The sequence below is a fragment of the Xylocopa sonorina genome, chromosome 17 (genome assembly GCF_050948175.1).
Source record: "Xylocopa sonorina isolate GNS202 chromosome 17, iyXylSono1_principal, whole genome shotgun sequence".
In the NCBI taxonomy this organism is placed as follows: domain Eukaryota; kingdom Metazoa; phylum Arthropoda; class Insecta; order Hymenoptera; family Apidae; genus Xylocopa; species Xylocopa sonorina.
Window position 1 is genome coordinate 1,724,188 of NC_135209.1, and position 13,782 is coordinate 1,737,969.

Sequence of the window (13,782 nt, forward strand, 5' to 3'; positions counted from 1 at the left end):
TTCATGGTGTGGAATTAGGTTGCGGGGTTGCTGTAGTGGAGGGAGTTTTGTATTGTGAATAATCATAGGAATGGATGGAGATTTAATTCTTCTCGTTTGATGCATTTTTCTTTTATTGGTTAAGTAGTAGTATATGATGTTGTCAAATGGGTTGGTGGTAAGATGAGGACACTGGTGGTTCGTGGAGTGGAGTTAGGTTGCGGGGTTGTTATGGAGGGAGTTTTGTAGTGTGATTATGAATGGAGATTTTGTTCTTTTTGTTCGATGAATTTTTTTTTTATTGGTTAAGTAGTAAGTAGATGGGTTGGTGGTAAGATGGGGACACTGGTGGTTCGTGGTGTGGAGTTAGGTTGCGGGGTTGCTGTTGTGGAGGGAGTTTTGTAGTGTGATTATGAATGGAGATTTTGCTCTTCTCGTTTGATGATTGTTTTTTATTAGTTAAGTAGTAAGTAGATGGGTTGGTGGTAAGGTGGGGACACTGGTGGTTCATGGAATGGAGTTATGTTGTATGGTTGTTGTTGTGGAGGGAGTTTTGTATTGTGATTAAGAATGGATGGAGATTTAGTTTTTCTCATTTGATGATTTTTTTTTATTGGTTAAGTAGTGAGTAAATGGGTTCTGTTGTCAAATGGGTTGGTGGTAAGATGGGGATACTGATGGTTCCTGATGTGGAGTTAGGTTGCGGGGTTGTTGTTTTGGAGGGAGTTTTGTATTATGATTATGAATGGGTGAAGATTTTGTTCTTCTCGTTTGATGAATTTTCTTTTTATTGGCTAAGTTGTAAGCAGAGATGATCTTGTGTGTTATAAGTAAATGTTGTGTTTTTAGGCTTTATCTGTTTTATTTGATTTTTGTGGATTTTGTTCTTCTTTAAAGGTTGAAGTTGATGACGAGAAAGTTGAGTTACTGGGTGAAATAACGGAGAGTGTGAAGGGTTGATGAGACGTAGAGATTTGATTAATACTATTGATTAATATTTAAATATTTTATTTAAGAGAACAAAAAATGAACGTTTCCTTGTTGATATGAGAAAGTTATTGGATTATTATAAGTAATTCAGAAGAACTTTCTCTTTTTCTCTTCTGTTCACCAAGATTCAGGAAATACGCGATTTTGTGGGTCAGACATGGCGTATTCTACTTACACTGCATGACACTCTTAACACCACTATGCTTCAAAGAATTAAGGGTTACCATAAGAGAATTCAATCTTTTTAATTATTTAAATATATTTTCTTAGAAATGCCCGTCTGACAAAAGGTTTCACGAATAAATCTCAAAGAGTTGAACTTCCATTTTCCATTAGAATCCAAAAATTGCCCTCAAAACCGCCACTTTCGATCACGTCTCAACCCTCTCAACGACTCAGATTAATAATAAAATTAACCAAATGGTTAAACTTTCATTTTCCATGAAAATCAAAAAATCCTCCTCGAAACCACCCCTTTCGATCGCGCCTCAATTCTATCAACGAGTCTGATTATTAGTAAAATTAATCTAAAAATTATACTTTCATTTTCCATAAATCCAAATTAATCAAAGGATTAAATTTCCATTTTCCATAAAAATCCAAAAATTCTTCTCGAATCCACTCCTTTCGATCGCGTCTCGACTCTCTCAACGAGTCAGATTACTAATAAAATTAATCAAAGGGTTAAACTTCCATTTTCCATAAAAATCGAAAAATCTCGATTCTCTCAAGTAGTCAGATTAATAATAAAATTAATCAAAGGGTTAAATTTCCATTTTCCATAAAAATCCAAAAATCCTCCTGGAAACCACCCCTTTCGATCGCATCTCGACTCTCTCAACGAGTCAGATTACTAATAAAATTAATCAAAGGGTTAAACTTCCATTTTCCATAAAAATCGAAAAATCCTCCTCGAATCCACCCCTTTCGATCGCATCTCGACTCTCTCAACGAGTCAGATTACTAATAAAATTAATCAAAGGGTTAAACTACCATTTTCCATAAAAATCGGAAAATCTCAATTCTCTCAATGAGTCAGATTAATAATAAAATTAATCAAAGGGTTAAATTTCCATTTTCCATAAAAATCCAAAAATCCTCCTCGAAACCACCCCTTTCGATCGTATTTCGACTCTTTCAACGAGTCAGATTCTTTTTCAATAATAAAAATTTCGCAGTTCGACGGAGGGTGGCGACCGCGAACGCGGGGTGAACGAAAGGGGTGGCGCACGACACTTTCGTTGTCGTGGCTCGTTACGGCTGCAGGAACGGTGGGAGTTTTGCCGCCCTGCTAGTCGGCTGCCGCCGTCGGCGGAGATTAATTAACTAGATAACGGTCGGTGGCTGCGAGGGAACGTTGAAAGAGGAGGGCGAACGAGAGAGAACGAGTTACTCTCTGGGGGTGCGTCGCCGCTCTGTACGAACCCCATGACTAGCGACTGCCTCAAGACGACTCCTGGAAAAAGTCCCAAGGGACTTCTTGCGAACATTTTCCAATGCGTTTTTAAATATTTTTTTTTAAGTCCACTGGATTTGTGAAGATTTTTCAATGTGTCATATATTTTTGAAGAGTTCCAAGGGACTTGTAAAAATTTTCCAATGTATTTCAATTATTTTTAAACATTTCAATGAATCTGTAACATTTTTCAATGCGTCTTAAAAATTTAAAAAAATTCCAATGGATTTGCGAAGATTTTTCAATGTACCTTAAATATTGTAGAAAATGTCCAAGGGACTTGTAAAAAGTTTTCAATACTCCTTAAAACTTTGTTAAACAATGGATCTTATATATTTTTGACAAGTCTCAAAGAACACGTGAAAATTTTTCTATGCCTATTCTTGCATCTAAGAATCCTGCCACTGCTCCAAGAATGTTAGCCTTTCCTTTAAATTTTGTAGATGCTTTGTATTCCAGAAATGTCCAAAAAATGAATTTTCTATCTGTTGAAGTGTATTTGCCTCATCTATTACATATCTTGTCCAACCTAATTTTTGATTCGTTTTCTAAGGAAGCTCTGCTTATCTTACAGGTTTAAGGTATCTGTATACCTAATTAAACACATCAATAAGTAATTATTATGAATGTGAAAAAACTTTCCTTTTTTTTATAGAGCTTCTCCTATAGGGGAACTGTTATTAATTTTTGGATTCGTAGTCGAAACTGTAATTCTGTTCGCGTTAGAGACATCGTTTCAAATAATTTTTCCTACAATTTCAAATGATTTTTCATATAATCTCTAACAATTTTGAGGAAACAAATAATATATCTAGTGTTCATGGTGTATCAAAACCATCAATACCTCAAATCACGGTTCCACCTGGAATAGTTTCAGGATACAAACCTGCACTTCTTACTAAAAATGCATAAATTCAACATTCCCTTAAATTACATTACATCAATCATCAATCATTTCAAATCGAGACACCTACAAATTTAAGTGAAACACGTGGTCATTAGAAATTTTCAAATGGTCAACACAGATGGCTATTACTTCTCCTTTTCCAAATCTCGACATCACTATATAGTAAAAGTTTGATAGACTAACTGTACTTCTGCATCATCACGAGATCAAGTAGCATTCCTTTACTCATCATACAACATCATACAACAATCATAGCGCAGAGATCAATTAGTCCATGTCTACCTTAAACCAAATACATAATCTCTCTCCTTTTTTACTTTTAATAACAAACATATTTAATACATATACATAACAATCTCCTCGAGCGCTCGAACAGTCATTCCTTCAATCAGCTCTCGAGTTTCCAAGTCTTCGAGAGTTCCAAGTCTCTCGAGTTTTGTCTTTTACTCATCTGAAGTCTTTATTCATCATACAACATCATACAACAATCATAGCGCAAAGATCAGTTACTCTGTCTATCTTAAACCAAACAGGTAATCCTCTCTCTCCCTCCACTTTTAATAAACATATTTAATACATATACAAAACAATTTCTCCGCACGGCAATTCCTCTAGTCAGTTCAGTTTCAAGTCTCTCAAATTTTGTCTTTTATTCATCTCAAGTCTTTACTTATCAGAGATCAATTACTCCATCCATCTTAAACCAAACACATAGTCCTCCCTCTTTCTCCACGTTTAACAAACATATTTAATACATATACCAAACAATTTCTTCAAACGCTCGAACAGCAATTCCTCCAGTCAGCTCTTTTCCAAGTCTCTCGAGTTTTGCCTTTTACTAATCTCAAGTCTTTACTCATCATACAACATCATACAACAATCATAGCGCAGAGATCAGTTACTCCATGTCTACCTTAAACCAAACACACAATCCTTTCTCTCTCTACTTTTAATAACAAACATATTTAAAACATATACATAACAATCTTCTCGAGCTCTCGAACAGCAATTTCCCAGTCAGCTCATCCAACTTTATCGAGTTTTGTGTTTCACTCATCCCAAGTTTTTACTCATCATACAACTCAATCACAGCGCAGAAATTAGTTACTCCGTCTATCTTATACCAAACACATAATCCTCTCTCGCTCCACTTTTAATAACAAACATAACAACAATAATAACAACATTTTATACATATACATAACAATCTCCTCGAGCTCTAGAACAGCAATTCCTCCACTCAGCTCTATTCCAAGTCTCTCGAGTTTTGTCTTTTACTCATCATAAAACTCATAATCCTCTCTCTCTCTCTCTCTACTTTTAATAACAAACATATTTAAAACATATACATAACAATCTTCTCGAGCTCTCGAACAGCAATTCCTCAGTCAGCTCTATTCCAAGTCTCTCGAGTTTTGTCTTTTACTCGCCATAAAACTCATAATCCTCTCTCTCTCTACTTTTAATAACAAACATATTTCATACATATACATAACAATCTTCTCGAGCTCTCGAACAGCAATTCCTCAGTCAGCTCGATTCCAAGTCTCTCGAGTTTTGCCTTTTACTCATCATAAAACTCATAATCCTCTCTCTCTCTCTACTTTTAATAACAAACATATTTCATACATATACATAACAATCTTCTCGAGCTCTCGAACAGCAATTCCTCAGTCAGCTCGGTTCCAAGTCTCTCGAGTTTTGCCTTTTACTCATCTCAAGTCTTTATTTGTCATACAACACAACAATCATAGCGCAGAAACCAGTTACTCTGTCTATCTGAGACTAAATATATAATCCTCTCTCTCTCTCTCTCTTTTTACTTTTAATAACAAACATATTTAATTAATACATATACAAAACAATCTCTCCAAACGCTCGAACGGCAATTCCTCCAGTCAGCTCGGTTCCAAGTCTCTCGAGTCTTGTCTTTTACAAAGACAAGTTACGCAAAGATGAGTTACTCCATGTCTACCTTAAACTAAATACATTGTGGAGGAGGTTGGTTATTTGAATGATCTGACTAAGTCGTAGGTTGTTCACTTTTCTCTTTATTCTGGAGCGACTGCACTCGGCAAGTTCTCGAGATCAACTGTGCCTTTTTTGGTTCTCACGTGTGCAGCCGCGTTTGTACAATTCTTTGCGTTGCATGATTGGCTAAGTCGGTGCTTCGACCTTAGCCAATCATGTATTTGTTTATCTAGGTGCCGCCTCTTCTTGCGCCCTTAGCGCGTTTGCTTGGAAGGGCGGCAGCAGGTATAGTGGGGGCATTTTGTTATTTTAACCTTTTGGCAATGTAGCGGGGTTTCCGCTGGGTCTGGTTCCTCTCACGTCAAGGCTGTAGCCTCTTCACCGTAGGCCTAGACCCTTTCTGGAAACCCTCGGTTTATGGAGTCCGCGTGTGTTACTGAGGTCGTCGACTAAGATTTACAACTAACATGTGGAGAGAGTTCGCTAAGGGCGTCTTCTCAAAAGTAACTTATTTGTGCGCATACCATAAATCGTTCTAGCTGCTTGTAGCGAAAAAGGTCTTCTATTATACCTCGATGCTAGCCGCTACAACATAATCTTCTCTCTCTCTCTCTCTCTCTCTCTTTTCACTTTTAATAACAAACATATTTCATACATATACATAACAATCTCCTCGAGCTCTCGAACGGCAATTCCCTAGTCAACTGTTTTCCAAGTCTCTCGAATGGTGCGCTGACGAGCGTGCGCGTGGAACGCGGTGGCGAAAAATGGCACGAGGCATCGGTAGCCGAGGAGGGGGGCGCGGTTTCGGAGTCGGACGCGGTCGACTCCCGGCGTATATCGACTGTGTCGCCTCATCTACAAGTCAATCAGGCTCGCGTGCCACCGACTCGTGAAGGCGGCTCGGGTATAACGTAAGTAAGTGGCCGCCTGGGTGGCTGCCGTGCGCTGTCCAACGCGAGCGTCGACACGGCCACCTTTGCGCCTGGTATGCAAGTATAATGCGCCGCTGCATATATGAATGCTTATGGTAATCCGCGCACGGCCACCAGGCCTCATTTCGACGTTGGCCCGGATGCCTGCTAGATAGAGCACAGCCCCCACTGGCTATTGTTATCGACTCTGATTCTCTCTACTCCTCGACAGCACCGTTTTTCCCTATATCCGCGGTGTTGCTGGGTTAGACGAGCGCTCTTACGTGTCCGTCCACGTGGGTAGCTTTGATTGGTCGCTGATTGGGAAAGATTTGCGTTCGATCGCAAGTTTTCTGGATTTTGGAGGATCATGGTGAGATTTTGGGGCGGATGAGAGTTGGTTGAGCAGTTTCAGAGATAGATTTCGGTAGATTGGTCTTTTTTCTGGGTACCTACTCTGGCTGAGCGTTCTTTTGATGCGAAGTTCGAGGAGCAGAGTTTTTTTTTAAGGAGACAGTCTCTAAAATTTGAGTTTCTCGCGATTCTCTTCGAATACCTTCAGAAACGTCATGTTCTCCTGATACAAATTCAAGGATAATTTCGGATCCGTTTTGTTTCTGGATACATCCTCTAACGTCGCGATTTCCTGACATGAAGTTCCAGAAGCGGAGTTTTTCGAGGAAGACAATTTTTTAAATTTGAATTTCCCGCGATTCATTTCGTATACCTTCTGAAACGTCGTGTTTTTCTGATACAAATTCAGGGTTAGTTTCGAATCCGTTTTTTTACTGGGTACCTCCTCTAACATCGTGGTTTCTTGACACAAAGTTCGAGGAGTGGAGTTTTTCGAGGGAAACAGTCTCTGAGATTTGAATTTCCCGCGATTCTTTTTTAATACCTTCTGAAACGTCGTGTTCTCCTGATAAAAATTCAGGGATAGTTTCGAATCCGTTTTTTTTTCTGGATATCTCCTCTGACTGAGTGTTCTTTTGATACGAAGTTCGAGAAGGGCAGTTTTTTGAAGAAGACAATTTCTAGAATTTGAATTTCCCGCGATTCTTTTCGAAAACCTTCTGAAACGTCGTGTTTTTCTGATACAAATTCAGGGTTAGTTTCGAATCCGATTTTTTACTGGGTACCTCCTCTAACATCGTGGTTTCTTGACACAAAGTTCGAGGAGCGTAGTTTTTCGAGGGAGACAGTCTCTGAAATTTGAATTTCGCGCGATTCTTTTCGAATATCTTCTGAAACATCGTGTTCTCCTAATATAAATTTAGGGATAGTTTTGGATCCGTTGTTTTAACGTCGTGGTTTCTTGATACAAAGTTCGAGAAGCGGAGTTTTTCGAAGAAGACAATTTTTTAAATTTGAATTTCCCGCGATTCTTATCGGATACTTTCTGAAACGTCGTGTTCTTCTGATACAAAGTCGAGAAATCGAGTCAATGTTGAAATATCTGAGTTTGTAAGAGTTAGTTGAGGGTGTGGATTTAAGTCCAGCGTCGAAGAAGTGTGGGATGAATTATGTTCTTGCTTTGTTCGAATGCTAGGGTTCTATTTCAGCCAGAAATTTGTATGAAAATTGGAATCGTATTTTAAGGATCAATTTTAAGGATTAGAAGAATATTAAAAAGAGAATGAAAGTTGTGTTCACCAGTGCGAAAGAAGCAAAACTTTATTATTGTTTAAATTAAGTATTTTTTTTTTTTTCAGTCGATGAGATGGAGTTCAAACTCTTTTTCCCTTTCGAAGGATCATGTGAAGATGATTTGGGAACTTTAATCGTAGAAGAACGATTCGAAGTCATCCCTGTGTAATTAGTTTCCAGTGATCAGCTTTAGTTTAATCGTCTGCTTCGAATGAAAAGAGAGAAGAGAATAGTGTTGTGTTATTTACTTTGTGTTAATGTAGTTTTAAGTAAATCACTTAGTTTTAAGTAAACTTTTAGAATATTTATTTATAATAGTGCAACAAATAATGTTTCTATTATAAATATACTTACTGTTATAAGAAATAAAGTATACTGGCATTGTATTATTAGTATGTACTGCGTAAAGCAAAGTTAATTGTAAATTATTGTATATTTTATTAATTTTATTGAATAAAATGATAATTTAAGAGGAGTTTAATGAGTTCTATTATTTACCATTACTTGAATCCACCTCCAATCCTATTCCTCAATCATTTTCACAAATTAGAATAAGATAACAGCAGAACTTAAATAATTGTATTTTTAATTTCCCGCGCTCTTTAACGAATACCTACTCGAACATCATGTTCTCCTGTTACAAAGTCCAATTCTCGAGTCCTCGAGCGAAAAATCTGAAAATTGCCAGTTCCTGGAAAATGACGTCACTTCTAAAAATCGCAGAAATTCTTCGAATTCTCGATGACGTCATTTCCAAGAAGTGGCACATACGGATACCTCCTCGCATGTGATGTTCTCCTGATACAAAGTCGGATTTTCAGGTTTTCGATTGGAAAAAGTGCAAATGTATCAGGAGAACATGACGTCATAGGAGGTATCGACAATTCCAGGAATTCTTGATGACGTCACTTCCAAGAAGTGGCGCGTTCGGATACCTCCTATGACGTCATGTTCTCCTGATACATTGCCAATTTTTTCGATCAAAAACCTGAAAATCTAACTTTGTATCAGGGGAACATGACGTCATAGGAGGTATCCGAAAGCGACAATTCTTAGAAATGACGTCATCGAGAATTCTTGGAATTCCAGCGATTCTTCGAAGTGACGTCATTTTCCTAGAAGTGGCGCGCATACCTCCTCACATGTTATGTTCTCCTGATACAAAGTCGAAATTTCAGACTTTTGATTTTAAAATTGGAAATGTATCAGGAGAACATAAGTGGTGAGGAGCTATGCCTGCCACTTCTAGGAAAATGACGTCACTTCCAGGAATCGTCGAAATTCCAGGAATTCTCGATGACGTCATTTCCAAGAAGTGGAACTATTCGAATACCTCCTATGACGTCATGTTCTCCTGATACTTTGTCGATTTTTCGACTAAGAACCTGAAATTTCGACTTTGTATCAGGAGAACATAACATGCGAGGAGGTATTCGTAATGTGCCACTTCTTGGAAAGGACGTCATCGAGAATTCCTGGAATTTTGGGGATTCCTGGAAGTGACGTCATTTTCCTAGTAGTGGCGAGAATACCTCCTATGACGTCATGATCTCCTGATACAAAGTCGGATTCTCGAGATTTTGATCGAAAAATTGGAAATGTATCAGGAGAACATAACATGTGAGGAGGTATCCGAATTGTGCCACTTCTTGGAAATGACGTCATCGAGAATTCCTGGAATCCTCGATATCTCCTATGACGTCATCAAAGTCGGATTCTCAAAATGTTGATCGAAAAATCGGCAATGTATCAGGAGAACATGACGTCATAGGAGGTATCCGAATAGTGCCACTTCTTGGAAATGACGTCATCGAGAATTCCAGGAATCGCCGACATTTCCTATGACGTCATCACATGCTAAAATTCCCAATTCTTCGATCGAAAACTCGAAAATCTGACTTTGTATCAGGAGAACATAACATTTGAGGAGGTATTCGAATTGTGCCACTTCTTGGAAATGACGTCATCGAGAATTCCTGGAATTGCCGATACCTCCTATGACGTCATGTTCTCCTGATACATTCGCAATTTTTCCATCGAAAACCTCAAAATCTGACTTTGTATCAGGAGAACATAACATGCGAGGAGGTATTCGTAACGTGCCACTTCTTGGAAGTGACGTCATCGAGAATTCCTGGAATTTTGGCGATTCCTGGAAGTGACGTCATTATCCAAGAATTGCCAGATTTTGGGGAATTTTCAATCGAAAACCCGAAAATCGGACTTTGTAACAGGAGAACATAACATGTGAGGAGGTAACCGAGAAAAGCGCGGGAAATTCAAATTTCTGAAATTGCCAGTTTGCTTTTAAAATCCCGATTTTCAGACTTTTTATCGAGAGAATATGATATCGAAGAAGGTATCTGAAATAAGCACAGGAGATTTTAAAGCGGGGAAATAATTTTATCGTGATCAGGACTGTTTTTTACGAGTTTTTTCTCGTCTAAGGATTGGAAATGGTCATTCTAGGATTGCTGAGTCGGTGGTTAAATGATTAAACAATTGATTAACAATATATAAACGTTTATTAGTACTTTTATACAATTTAAATATCGCATGGATCTTTTACAAGATAATTATCATTAATTATCTGTATAAATCTATGTACAATACATTTTATACAACTAAAACTTATCTAAACTTATCTAAACTAAAAAATTGAGGTTCAATAAACTATTCCTTAAATTTATTCTTTATTCTTATATCTAAGGATGCTGTTGACCACTGTTCCAAGAATTCTAGACTTTCCTTCAAATTTGCATTTCAGAAATAGCCAAAAAGTTACTTTTCCATCCATCAAAGCGTATTCGTCTCTCCTGTTACATATACATCCAAATTAATTTATAATTCTCTGCAAGGAAGCTTTGTTGTCTTGCAAGTCTCAGAAACCTGCATACACAATTAAACACATTAATAAATTAATTATTATACGAGAAATAAGAGAAAAAATCGGGAGAAATGAATAAAATTACCAAATAACTACCATAAAAATTATCAGAGGTCACCTATTGTGCCTTCATCACGTTGAGACATCTCTAATTCTTCCTAATCGTACAATTTCTCACATCAGAATCGATCAGTGATTAAGAGGAGTTAAGTTTACTCCACCGTTTACTTTTTCAGAGATGCATACTTCCCTGAAGTCTTCCATTAGAATAGAAATTTATTATTACTGCTAGATCTTAGCAATATTTTCTATTTTAGTACTAATTTATTGTACATTGCTAAAGTCTAGAAAGATACTAAGTGCAAAGGGTTAACAAGTGTATGTGTGTTAGTACACTTCATATTAACTCTGTTCTCTTTTTATTAATTAAAATATGCACGACTGCTATAACCGTCATTTGCATATATATTTCCAAAGTATCTGACGGCTATAACCGTCTTTTGCGTACACGTCGCCAAAGTATCTGACGGCTATAACCGTCTTTTGCGTACACGTCGCCAAAGTATCTGACGCCTATAACCGTCATTTGCATATATATTTCCAAAGTATCTGACGGCTATAACCGTCTTTTGCGTACACGTCGCCAAAATATCTGACGGCTATAACCGTCATTTGCATATATATTTCCAAAATATCTGACGGCTATAACCGTCTTTTGCGTACACATCGTCAAAGAATCTGACGGCTATAACCGTCTTTTGCGTACACGTCGCCAAAATATCTGACGGCTATAACCGTCATTTGCATATATATATCGCCAAGAATCTGACGACTATAGACGTCATTTACGCCAAAGTGTTAAAAAAGAAGCATCCCCAATCTCGAGGTTACCACTCGACGGAAACGATCAATTAATCTGGCAGTGGCCAACGAAACCGCTTAATTCCCCTCCAGGTGTGTAACCCAACCGCGATCAGCAGCTGATTGATCAGCTCGAACGGACTCTAATCGGTGAGTCAGTGCGGATCGATGCAGCGTTCGAATCGCGCGGTTGGCAACCGTGGGTCGAGCACATGGTCCGTGACTCGAGCCCAACGGTGGCAGCCTGTCCGTTGGTATAGACGAGCGATCATATCTGCCTGTTAACTGATATTAATAGCAGGGCGCGGTGAACTAGCAGTGCTGCTGCTGCTGCTGCTCTCTCTCACCCTGTTCTGTCCCTTCTGAGCTCGCTCTGGCTGTCCCAGCCAAGGGACCCTTCGCCCTAATTGCAACAAATTAAATCACGCGATATCGACGATTCCCTCGGGTGAAATGAACTGCCGGCTGAAGCGTGCCGCGATTCTGCACGCCTTTTCAACGCTCTAATCCATATACTCGTCGGGACGTTGTTTCTGATTTAAGGGAGGGGATGGAGTGGCTCTGGGTTTGTGCGATGAGGTGATTCGGGGAGAGTGATTGGGGTGAGACGAGGTTTATCGTTCTTGTTTTGGTATCGAATGATTTGAGAATTGCGACTGGGGTTTATGGTTCTGGTTGGTATCGTGAGATTTTAAGTTTGCTTAGTTTTGGTGATTTGTTTTTGGAGCAAGTTAAGATTTGAGGCGATTCGAGGAGAGTGATTGGAGTAAAACGAGGTTTATCGTTTTCATATTGGTATCGAATGATTTGAGAATTGCGACTGGGGTTTATGGTTCAGGTTGGTAGCTGTGAGATTTTAAGTTTGCTTAGTTTTGGTGATTTGTTTTTGGAGCAAGTTAAAATTTAAGGCGATTCGAGGAGAGTGATTGGAGTAAAACGAGGTCTATCGTTTTCATTTTGGTATCGAATGATTTGAGAATTGCGACTGGGGTTTATGGTTCTGGTTGATAGCTGTGAGATTTTAAGTTTGCTTAGTTTTGGTGATCTGTTTTTGGAGCAAGTTAGGACTTAAGGCGATTCGAAGAGAGTGATTGGAATAAGAGGAGATTGATCGTTCTTGTTTTGGTATCGAATGATTTGAGAATTACGACTGAGGTTTATGGTTCTGATTGGTAGCTGTGAGATTTTAAGTTTAGTCAGCTCTAATGACTCGTTCTTAGAGCAACTTAAGATTTAAGGCGATTCGAGGATCGCGATTGGGGTAAGACGAGGTTTATCGTTCTTGTTTTGGTATCGAATGATTTGAGGATCGCAACTGGGGTAAACGAGGTTTTTTGTTCTTGTTTTGGTATCGTGAGATTTTAAGTTTAGAGTCAGCTTTGGTATTTTGTTTTTAGAGCAAGTTAAGATTTAAAGCGATTCGAGGAGCGTGATTGGGGTAAGACGAGGTTTATCGTTCTTGTCTTGGTATCGAATGATTTGAGAATTGCGATTGGGGTTTATGGTTCTGGTTGGTAGCTGTGAGATTTTAAGTTTGCTTAGTTTTGGTGATTTGTTTTTGGAGCAAGCTAAGATTTAAGGTGATTCGAGGAGCGTAATTGGAATAAGATGAGGTTTATCGTTCTCATTTTGGTATCGAGTGATTTGAGGATCGTGACTGGGGTATTAGCGTGAGATTTTAAGTTTTGCCAGCTTTAATGACTCATTTTTAGAGCAAGTTAAAATTTAAGGCTATTAGAGAATTGTGATTGGGGTAAGACGAGGTTTATCGTTCTTGTTTTGGTATCGAATGATTTGAGAATTGCGATTGGGGTTTATGGTTCTGGTTGGTAGCTGTGAGATTTTAAGTTTGCTTAGTTTTGGTGATTTGTTTTTGGAGCAAGTTAAGATTTAAGGTGATTCGAGGAGCGTAATTGGAATAAGATGAGGTTTATCGTTCTCATTTTGGTATCGAATGATTTGAGGATCGTGACTGGGGTATTAGCGTGAGATTTTAAGTTTTGTCAGCTTTAATGACTCATTTTTAGAGCAAGTTAAAATTTAAGGCTATTAGAGAATTGTGATTGGGGTAAGACGAGGTTTATCGTTCTCATTTTGGTATCGAGTGATTTAGGAATCGCGACTACGGTAAGGTTTCTCGTTCTCGGTTTGGTATTATACATATGAGATT

At 38.3% G+C, this 13,782-nt stretch overlaps 1 protein-coding gene across 1 annotated transcript in view; it reads right to left on the reverse strand.

Annotated features, from left to right (window-relative positions):
* The window catches only part of LOC143431260 (uncharacterized), a 118,505-nt gene that overhangs the window by 41,023 nt on the left and 63,700 nt on the right, over positions 1-13,782 (reverse strand). The window lies entirely within an intron of this gene.